Raw genomic sequence first — 12,084 nt, 5'->3', positions numbered from 1 at the left:
TTTGCTTTTTGTCACTTTGATCATAGGAAGGTAAAGCATGAGAAAGAAGACAAGAACACCAATGCAAGACAAAAAGAACATTTTATTTTAGATATATCTACATATTCTATTAGAGACTCTTTCTCTCTCTCTCTCTCTCTCTCTATATATATATATATATATATATCAATCATTATATACCAATCGACCCAAAGACGGTTTTCCATTGGACGGGGAAGGTTTCTTGTGCATTCTGTCTTTTCAGTGTGGAAAGGTAATTTAATTCCAATTAAACTCTTATCTGACTCCATTTTATTATGACCTCGAATTTAGGTTGGAATGTCAATTGATTATTGACCATTTATATTTATATTTATAATTTACCTAGACATTTGATTATTCTGTTTTACTCTTTACTCTTATTGTTCTCGTTCATTCGGGTGCCAGAGTCGCACAGGGTCCTCGCAACGGCCGTTCATTAATTATGCGGGCCCACGATCACAAACCCGCCAGTCTTGGTCACTAGACAGAGGTAATTGTCTATACTATTTAGAGCGTTGCTCCCATGCTCACTCATTTTATTTAGTCCCCATAGATCTGTGTACACTTGAATTAAAGCAACATTATCTCTAGTCAGAGGTCATGACCACTACTCCAGATATAAGCCGACCAATACTTTCTCTAATAGTAGTTTTGGTATGGTCATGCCATGGTTTCCCATGTACACGTAGCTAGAGTAACATTACATTAAACAGAGGTAAGGCTCACCCTATTTAGGTTGGTCAGTCAACATTCTGTTGCCCTAAACGGAAATTCCCTTTATTAGCCTTCACAGTATAAGTACACTTGAACTAATGCCAAGCGTTAGTCGGAGCTCTAAAATCTCAGTTGGTGTGCCCCAATGCTCCACTCAAAACTGGACTTTAGTCCGTTACTAACCTGACGCAGATTTGCGGTAACAATGGAGTCAATAATTTTAGAGTAAGTCAGAATAAAATCAAATGAAACAATTTATTAGTCAGGTAAACGTATCATGCCAATTACATAATCAATTCAAAGATGATCAATACAAAACATCAAATGCTCAGAAATAGAGTAAAAGATGTATACCTGACATTTAGAAAAATGCACATTGCTGAGTGTCCTGGACACTCAGCAATGTGGGCTGATGTGACAACAGAATCGCCCCGAGCCTTTTGCAACATTTCTTTAAATACTCAGACCAAGACAAAACATCCCCCAATGTGGGGCATGAACTTACAACCAGAATTTGCATTGACTAGGGTCACAGACCTAGGGAGTTCGCACCTTGTTGTGGAACAGGAGGTAGTTTGGATGAAGGACCCTGGGAAAGGGGCACACCCATGATTGCAACCAAAGTATCTCTAAACTCTTAAAACCTTTATTACCTTTTAGTTTACTTCCATGTAGACGAGACCATTGTACCAGCTGCATTGAGACATTTTAAATGATACCAAAATTGACTGTTAATTCACTTGCATTGACAGAACATTATAATCTTTATATAAGGGGAGAATGTGTAAAGGGAACGAAGCGGGGAGAAGGAAAAAATGTGAAGAAAGGACAGGATGGAGAGAAGCTTTCCCGCAACTCTGTGGGGTGTGAAGACAAATGGCTGTATGTGTTTGTACTGTCCATATCTCAGGAGATCAAAGTATCTGAGGTTCTGTTTATCTTACAATATATATATATATATATATATATATATATGATTCAAGATATAATTGGATTGAGATCTAAGGAATTTAGGAATTTAGAGGCCAGGGCAACACTTTGCACTCTTTATCATATACCTCAAACCATTCCTGAACAATGTGTGCAGTGCATTATCCTGCTGAAAGAGGCCACTCCCACCAAGGGACACCATTGTCATGAAGGGGTATATCAGGGGCCGCATTTACAAAACATCTTAAGGCTAAAAGTAGCTCCTACCTTACCGATTTAGGAGAAACTCTTAAAAATAATGGGCGTCAGTCCTAATTTTAGGACTCCTAAATTTTTGCTCTAAGAGTATTTTACAAAGTATTTTAAACTAAAACTAGCTCCTAAATCTGTGAAGTGTTAGGAGTAGTCAAGAGGACTCCTAAGTCCGCTTCAGCAGTTCACCCAAAGACACTGTACAGTCTACACCATTGAGGCAACAGCGATAGAGCCTTTGGTGCTGAACCTTTTCTTCATAAATGCAATACATATTTTTATTTATAGATTTGAATCTACCATAAAACGCCAAAAATAAATATTTAATAAATAAATAAATAATGTCCGGTTACCTGTGGCAGTTGTTTTCACTAGTTCACACTTACAACAAACGATTGAATAGAATAAAAAATATATAATAAGCATATTTGGTGTGCTGTCCAAGAGGATCGAGGGCTCCGAGCTTGGAATTTAGCCCAAATCCAGAGTTCTCCCCATATCCCCAGTCGAGAGTGAGTAACAGGGTAGTGGAGGGATGCAGAAAACTGTCGAGGAAACTATAGGTTAGTCAGCTCTCGTCTGTGTATATATAGTATACCTCCACTCGAGCTGATTAGATAGACCGTTTAAATGTGCTCCTTCCAAACTTTGTTTATAAAACATAATTTGTCGCTTGAATTCTGCAATCTCTCGAGATACAGACATGTAAGAGGCTGAAAATTAGCTGAACATATACTAGCTTAATTAATTAATGACACTTAGCCTACATTTTAAAAACCTTTATTTGAATAAGGCAACATCATTTTTATTTTAAAATATTTATTTGAATATAGTAACATTTGTATTTTAAAACCATTATTTGTATATGGCAACATATTTCTATGATTATATCGCTGACAGTGACTCCTCCCCCATCAGCCAATCACTGTGTGCATAGTCCATAGCAAAGAGGTCAACCCCGCAATTACTTTTAGCTTAAGACTTCTCTCTGTTCCTTAGTAAAAGTTTGTCTCAGCAGCTTTGTGAATAGGTTTTAAGAGAAAACTCTTAGCTAAGAACTTTTACTGCCATTTAGGAGAACTCTTAGTGGTAAGATAAAATGTTTTGTGAATACGGCCCCAGGTCTGCAACAGTGTTTAGGCAGGCATGTGTCAAATTTACATCCACATGAATGGCTGTACCCAGGGTTTCCAAGCAGAACATTGCCCAGAGTTTCACACTCCCCCCACCGTGCATGCTGGTGACACTTCCCCAGGTAAACGGCCGTCCATGTGATCGATGCTCACATGCCCATTGTAAGCGTTTTTTAAGGTGGACAGGGGTCATATAGGCACTTGGTAGCCTTGGGCACCCAACACCCTGTAGCCGGTTTGTGGTTTATCTCTCCTCGGACCACTGTTGGTAAATTCTCACCACTGCTGACCGGGAGCAGCACACAAGCCTTGCCATTTTAGATAAGCTCTGACCCAGTTGCCTTGCCATAACAATTGACAAATTCGCACAGTTCTTTATTCCTGTCCATTTCTCCTGCATTTCAAACATGTTGATTACGACAGCTGATTGTTGTCCTACCATCTAATCTATCCAGACCTTAATATGTGCCCTTGTTTGGAGATCAACAATATTTGCTTCACCCGGTCATAATGTTATGGCTCATCAGTGTATATGCATTTACTGTATACAATACTCAGCAAAAAAAAAAAAGAAACATCCCTTTTTCAGGATACTGCAGGATACATGCACCTGTGGAACAGTCCTTAAGACACTAACAGTTTACAGGCAATAGAGAATTAAGGTCACTTAGGACACTAAAGAGAACTTTCTATTGACTCTGAAAAACAGATGAAATATACCCAGGAGGATCCCGGATCACCTGTGTGAATATGCCATAGTCCTGAGAACTGTGGCCAGAGCGATAAATTACAATGTACATAACGTAAGACGCCTAAGACAGTGCTACAGAGAGACAGAAAGGACAGTTGGTCGTCCAACTTGCTACTGACTCATTGAATGAGTCTCATTCACTCGTAAAGTTTTGCCGCCATCTAATGGCGTATTAATGTAACTTTCACTCAATCCATATTACGCACTAATAAACACTTTCTCAATACCAAATACAACATATTATTTATAATATTAATAATATTTATTGAACAACAATATTTAAATTAACAACATAGCCATTATAAATGACAATAAGAAATAAACATAATTGTACAATTCAGTCAAACGTAGAAAAGCAGTGCTCTAGGCCTACAGCAGTTCCCTCACCACTGTCCCGTGACAGGTTGTCAAGTGAGCCGTGGATAATTACCAAATGCCCAAAAAAAACAAAAAAACAAAAAATAAATAAATGCTAGGTACACAGTTAAAAATATATATTAGTGCTGGGCGGTTTGACCAAAAATCTGTATCACGTTTTTTTTTTTTTTTTTTTTTTTTTTTTACTGGACCTTTATTTTGGCATATTTTACTGTCAGGAGTACATTGAATATATTATATAAACATTGTAAGGACAAATAAAAATTTATTAAAAATGTAATCAAATCAGTTCATAAAGCAACAATTTAGTTTAAAATGTAACCATATTAATTTAATTATTTAATTAAATTAATATTAATAAGCAGACTACATTTTTACTGTGCAATTTCTGTAATTTCAATTAAGACCTTTGAGTTTGTGTTTTAATAAACGGTGTTATTATTATTATTATTATTATCTCTATTAATCGAAGTACACTCGATTGTACAATAGTATATTTCTGTTATTTCAAGTTATACCGAACTTTTATTTTGACAGAGTCGTGAAGACCTTTGACTTCCTGTGTATATATGACAAATGTCGATAGTTTTATCAAATTAAACGGTGAAATGTTCATAAAGTGACTCTAAGAGCAGCTCTGCAGATGAAGTTCATGTATAGTGTGAGTGAGACAGCAGACACTGAAATCATCGCGAGCGTCACGCGTGCTTCAGGTGTGTGTAGTAGTAGAGGAAAATGCGGCGCTCATTCACACAGACTTCAGATTTCAATACTAGTCTTTTTTTAGCTTTAATATTCACAGACACTAGTCCGTATCAATATCTGATTCATTGTACAGCCCTACTTTTGATTTATTCGTCCAAAAATGGCCAAATTCTGTGACGTTCAGCTTTATACAGTAAGTTGTATTTGTGACTGGATTCCGTGATTTCATCCGTGTTTTCTGCATCGCGGAAATCATATAGCTCTACATGGTATGTGCAGTATTAAAGAGAGTTAATTTTGTGAGTTATTTACTGTTGTGTTATAAAGTTGTTTCCATTAGTGTAAGAAGGGTATGCGGTTAATAGAAGTCCGCTCTCTATACGCTCTACATAGCGCTTCATGGCCATTGAATAGAAACGGCAGCTGTTTCAGCTACGCACCGGTATGGCGGTTTTTGAAAAATACATATCGGTCTCGAAATTGAAACCGGTATACCACCCAGCACTAGAATATATCGTTGGTGTCAGGCAGAAACCAGTATCTCTATATTTTCTAATTTTTTGTTTTATTTTATTTTTTAAAAATCAATGCTATTGGTCACCCTTTATGCCTGTATGTGGGTTTTACAAATATTTAACGAATGAAAAGGATTTTAAAGAGTTTGTGACAAAACCTCGTAACTCCATTGGATCCTCAAACTGTCAGTCAAACCTCATAAACCTGCCCACCTCTATCGTGAATGAAGTGTTGCAGGCATTTTGAAGATATATCTGCTTGTTTGCAATGCAAAGGTAAATAAAGATCACAAAACATTCTTAAGAATAAAATTCTTCTTAACTGCTAATTTCTTCTTATTTTCAAACTTAAGAAAAAAGATAAGAATATTTTGTATTCTCAAAAACTTTAATTAAAAATGTTCTTATCTTTTTTTCTTAAGATTGTTCTTAAGATCAAATTTAAGCATTCATATTCCCGAAAAGAATGTTCTTAAAAATCATCGTAAATAACTTCTTAAAGTTAGGATAACCTCCAACCTGTCTTAAATAGACGCTCAATGAATTTATTGGGTCGTTTCAATATTAAGCATACAACATAACACTAGCTAGCTAAATATAATACATATTACTTGTACCCTGAATGTGGACAAGCAGTCTAAAGTCTGAAATTACATTATTGATCATTTGCGCGTACCTGTATATGATGCACACTCAAGCTTGTGAAAGAATTAGTAAATCATGAGCATGATTTAGCCTTTTTTTTTTTTTTTCCTGCATGTCATGTGCGGGGCTCCGTAAGCTACTGTAAAACATTTCCAGCTGGTTAAACTTAGAAATGTAAGTTCACCTGCTGCCTTAAAAATGTGAGTTAACTCAACTTGAAAATAAGCTTTGTTTCAACTCAAAAATAGTCAAGACAACGCATTACTTTAAGTTAAAATTTAAACTTCAAATAATGCATTGTCTTGACTATTTGTGAGTTGAAACAAAGATTATCTTCAAGTTGAGTTAACTTATGTTTAGTTATGTTAACTCACATTTTTAAGGCAGCAGGTGAACTTTCATTTCTAAATTTAACCAGCTGAAAATGTTTTAGCACACACAGATACAGGACGCATTCACTCTAGAGAGAGCGCAAAAAAGACAGTGTACAAATGAATAGGAAAGAACGTTGTATCTTGAGACAAGTTTTTTTTTAAATAACAATTTTAATGGTCCATTAAAAACATGACAGAGTGATTAGCTCCCGTCAAACAACCACAACAAAAATAGTCTGCGCGCTCATTATATCTACGGTAGCCTAATCTACAGGCAGTGACAGGCTTTGAGGTGTTTTTCATTTAGCGAGTCTTCAGCAATTACCCCCTTTCAAACAAATAAACACCTTTCATTTTCTTCTTAAGTAAAAAATTAAGATCTTGCCCTAAGTTCTTAAGAAAATATTTCAGAACTTCCTAAGAATTTTTCAAGAATTGCACTTAGGAACATTCTTAAGAACTTCTTAGAATTTATCTTAAGAATTTTCTTAACTTCTTTCTTAAGAAGATGTTTGTGAATTCGGCCCCTGATGTTTGAAAAAAAAAAAAAGTACAGCGTTTTCTTTGTTCAAGAAACACTGTCTATAAAGGCTAATGTTTTATGTATTTGAAGAGCGAGAAGAATCTTCGTCTGATATTTCCCGTATTTGTAGCCAATATGCTATGCTATATGTAAGTTAAATATAGCCTCAATATTAAATTATTAAATTTAACATAGCACAGTTCGATTTTTCTACATCTTGACACAAAGTAGGACAATACTGACTGTGAACAATAATATTTGCTAATGACCATTTATAAAACATTAATTATTATAATTTTATTATATTTTTGTATAATTATTTAGATTTTTATTTACATAGTATGCAGGGCTGGAAATGGCTGAGATTCACTGGGGGGACTCTAGATGGGAAGATTTGTTTGTCACCTGTTTGTCACCGGATGTCACCTGTTGGAGTTCGGGTTCCTTGCCGCTATCGCCTCTGGCTTGCTTAGTTGGGGACACTTGATATTCAACAATGTTTTTGATCTGCCTGCATTGACACCATTGTATGCGAACTACATTAAAAACTATTGATTTTTACAACGGAATGAATCACCATTTTCTTTAAGAGCTGCTGTGCAGCCAAAATTATTTACCTGTTATCACTGTAAAGCTGCTTTGACACAATGTGCATTGTAAAAAGCGTTATATAAATAAAGGTGACTTGACTTGACTTGAAGTTAATCAAGTTACTTTCAAAAGGTGTTTTACTCTATTTTGTTTACTTCCGTTTGGGATGGGGGGACTGGTTGTCTCCCTCGGTTGCTCCCTCCTCCCTCGTGAGGTTTATTTATTTGTTTGTTGCTTTATTTTTGCAAAATGTCCCACACATGCAAAGTTGGTTGATAACACAACTGCAATAAAGTAACAGCCTATAGTTAACAATTACTTGTTTACAAAGTGCCATGGGAAGTCAAACTATCTTTACTTAAAATGTTCTTATACTGAACGTTAATTCAGAATTAAGATGTTAATTCTTGGAATACAGACAGGTTTTTCCTAATGGGCATATCTGTCATATTAGCAGACACATTTTACACATGGGGAAAACCAATATTTAGTCAATAATTCAAGAAGGTTAAGCTCTTGATTCTAACTTGTACTTGGCCAATGAAAAAGTAGTTCTTGTAATTGTTTAACCATAGCATTTGTTATAACAAGGATATAATTACAGCTAGACCATTGATGACTCCTCATTGCATGCTTAGGGCAATGTTAACTTTCTCTCTCTTTTTTTTTTTTTTTTTAAATCTATTCCTTTAATAGATTATATATTTAAAAAGCTTGCAGGATCATCATCATGTTTTCCCCTCTTTTCATCAGTCTTTTTAGTGGCTGTTTTTAGATCATGTTTGACTTTCTCCATAGCGTTTTACTACATTCTCAATAGAATTCAAATGGGTTTCACATTTTATCATAAGAAAGGCTCGCGCAATTCTTATACTTTTGGAGCGCGCGGCGCGTCACTCCTGCTTATTAAAGCTCCGAACGTGCGATGTATACAATTAATTAATTGCCTGATTCTATGTTTCGGTGTGGGGGTTAGAGTACCGGCAACATGTGAGAAGTGCCGGTACGCAAGACAAAGCGAGGCTACGGTACAGAATTAAAATAGAGAAGTGCCGGTGCGTACCGGCCCACTTCGAGCAGTATGATCGCGTGGGTGTTTAAATCCAGATCGTGATCTTTTTGTGATTAATCATGCAATTTTATTGCGCTATGTTTTTGTGCTGAATTCGTTTAGTTTTCTTAGGCTATTGAGTGAATAAATACAGAAATCCATTCATTTCGCTAAAAAAAAAAAAAAAAAAAAAAATCGAACCAATTTGAACTGGAACGCCGTCCCCCCGCGTTACCCCCCATTTCCAGCCCTGATAGTATGTGATTGTGAACCAAAATTTAGTAAATAATTTTAACATTATCTATTCAAAATATAATTATATAATTAATATCATTAAATTTGAAAATATGAGTTCTTGAAAGTTCAGTTGTAAACCTTTTCTAATAAAATGATTAAAAAGAAATAAAAAAAAAAACAGCGAAATGTTCATACACAAACTGCAGTTTCTTTCATCAAGAATGAAGCATCATATATTTTATTCACAAGACACGAGTTAAACTCTCAATGAACGTCACCATTTTCCAGTTCACCCCATGTGCTTCAAAGGCCATTGTGTTCCCTCTGTTTGTTTGTTTTCTTCCTGGACTGTGGGACACAATTACATTGTAAACAATGTAAAGCGTATTTCTTCCCAGCACTTGCCACTAGGTCATGGGCCAGAGCCACCAGGGCATTTGTCAGGTGGCCAAGCAAGATGAGGGACACAGAGGGGCTTAGGACACCGCAGGATACACATGCCCATCCAGTACAGCAGCCTTTGTTAGAACTACATTGATGGGGGCTTAATGTTTAGGCTGTGTTAATGAGTAGAGAATGATCTTGGGCAACTGTGGCTATATATCATTAATTTCACCCACGCAAATAATTAATAGTTTGGCAACTGCAGCACAATTATAATGGTGTCTCACTATAGATTCTCCCACTGGCTTATTGGAAGTGAGGTCATAGCCTTGAATTACCATTGTTCAAGTAATTAACACAGATACAAATTATGCTATTCTTCATGTTCACTTTCGCAGAATGCCACCCTGCATCTGATGCAAGCTTTCGCAGAAGCTTTGCATAAGCATAGGACTGTGCAACATCATTTAATGTGCAGTGACTGTAAAGCAGTTCCAGCCAGTATAGATACACAAAGACTGCAGCATTTTAGGGATTCCTATACGTCGTCTTCTCAGTCTGTTTGTAAGTGGAGGTCAACGGGTACAAGTCTGCATAAATCAGTCTTCGACGACTTCTCTCATTCACTGTTTGACAAGGGCGCACAAAAACTTCATTAGCAGACTATTTTTGCTCATCTGCTTTCCAACAGAGATCTTCTTGTCAAAGAAAAAGCCCATGGAGATGAAGCTGCCCAGTGCGCTTGTAATAATGCCAGTCAAATCCCAGGGCATCAGTGAGGGTTGTGCAACCACAGAACCATTTCCTGTTAGTGCAAAGGAACAAACAGGCTATGTACTTGTAACTATACTATAAAATGTAAGTATAGATGTGTATCTTTAAGTATACTAATTTTTCTATGCATCTTCCTTTCTTCACCAAGTACACAAAAATTAAAAAAAAAAAAAAAAAAAAGAATCTCTAGTGTGATCGTTTTGGTTGTATAGCAGGTGACAGTGTGCATTTTACAGTTGCCTCCCATATTCTGAAAATATCATCTTTATTTCAGTATCTAATTAGAGCTAACCCAATGCTTGTCCTCCTGGGTACTGGAAACACTTTGACTACCACAGAAACAGTAAAACTGTTTCCTAGCATCAGCAAAAAATAACCAAAGGCATCTCTCTGAGTCATCTTAACATCGGCCTCTCACCACTAATTATGGGGATGTGTCCGGAGGGGGCATGCGCTTAAAGCAACACTACGTAGTTTTTCGACCTTAAAATAATGTCTCTAAAATTATTTCATTGGTAGAACAACTCTTAACCGGACGAATTCTACTGCCGCTGCTACCTGAGCAGCCTCTTAGCGGCTACAACCACACTCTGCATGTTTCGTGTTCGGGCAAAGTCCCTTTCAAGGAAAGTCTGTTCACTCGTCGGCCATATTATCAACGCCTCCGGGCAGCTATTTCGGGCATCCAAGACCAAGTCCTATCTATTTGAATGGGGGAATCCTGAAATCTCAAAAACTGCTTGGCGAACTCCCAATTAAATTACATATTTCAAATCAGCAACAAAATCTGACATGAACCGTCCCATAAATGTTGTTTCTTATGTTAAAATAGCATTAAAAAAAGCTTATTTTTCAGGCTAGATGAGCCAATGTGCATGTGCAGTCCTATGCGCGAGTCTCAGATTTCTATGGGAACCGGAGCCTCTAATGGCAGCTACAGTCATGCAATGACTTTATCAATCAGGGATTGGCTCTTTTACTTAGAAGGCGGGACTTATTCCGCCATATTGTGCGTTGCAGTTTCTCCCATTCATAACTAATAGGAGTTAACCGTCTTTCTATATCTATAGTCTTTGGTTTGGGTCGGTACACACAGCCCCGCCCATTCCCTGCCAGCGGAAGAGTGCGACCTGCTTTACAGCATAAGTCACATATTTTACTGGTTCCCTAGGTGGAGTTAGCCAACAGCTAACTATAAAACAAAAAGTCTCAAAACCATGCGGACATTATTTTATTCTATTATACAAATTACACCCTTTGCAAATAATGCTACATACGAACTATGCGAGCAAAAAAACTAGGCTAGCATACTACCGTTCTTTTTGTCATTGTACTTTTCAATTCTGGAATACGTTAACAATCAATAAAACTATGTAATGATATTTGTAGAACATAGTGTAACACGGGCTACTTTACCTGGTCGTGGGCATGGTTTCCAAACGAGGTTTCTGCATTCGCCGGTTCCGTCAGCTTAGTCAACGAATTCATGTGTATTGCGCTGCCCACTGGGAAGCTTATACAGCGACAGTATTTACGACACTGTAACAGACAATTGCGCTTATCAACCACATGGGGGAACCGTAAACAAATGTTCCATGGTTTAGCTTTAAAGGCTCAGTGATGTAGGTCTTGCACTCTTTACTTTACTTTTTACTATTTTAAAACAGTATAGTAAAGACATTGCATCGCATGAACTTAAAGGGATGGATCACCCAAAAATGAAAATTCAGTCATTATTTATTCACCCTAATGTTGTTCCAAACCTGTATGAATTTTTTTCTTCTGCAGAACATATTCTGAAGAATGTTGGTAACTAGTTTTGGTGACCATTGACTTCCATTGTATATAGACAAAAAACCCATTGAAACATGTCACAAATATCTTCTTTTGTGTTCCACAGAAGAAAGAATGCCATACATGTATGGAATAACAAGAAGGTGAGTAAAGTTAAATGGTATTTCTGCAATGCCAAACACTTGGGTGACGAAACAACAGTAACTTTGTACATGTACCGTATCACGTAATCCAAATGGCCATAATGTTCCATAAATTTATTTAATTTATTAAATTTCATTCTTGATATATTGAACTGCATTAGATCTGGTA

General features: G+C 36.7%; 1 long non-coding RNA gene across 1 annotated transcript; it reads right to left on the bottom strand.

Annotated features, from left to right (window-relative positions):
- Positions 1-8,184: 8,184 nt before the first annotated feature.
- Positions 8,185-11,593, bottom strand: LOC127515964 (uncharacterized). Its single transcript, XR_007930895.1, has 2 exons — positions 11,395-11,593; positions 8,185-10,009 (listed from the first exon to the last, which is right to left on the bottom strand). It is a non-coding gene; the product is annotated as an uncharacterized LOC127515964 (long non-coding RNA).
- Between the last annotated feature and the right edge of the window lie 491 nt (positions 11,594-12,084).

This window comes from Ctenopharyngodon idella, chromosome 7, assembly GCF_019924925.1.
Source record: "Ctenopharyngodon idella isolate HZGC_01 chromosome 7, HZGC01, whole genome shotgun sequence".
NCBI classification, from domain to species: domain Eukaryota; kingdom Metazoa; phylum Chordata; class Actinopteri; order Cypriniformes; family Xenocyprididae; genus Ctenopharyngodon; species Ctenopharyngodon idella.
Note: the sequence above shows the minus strand (reverse complement) of the source record. Positions and strands in the feature narration are given on the sequence as shown.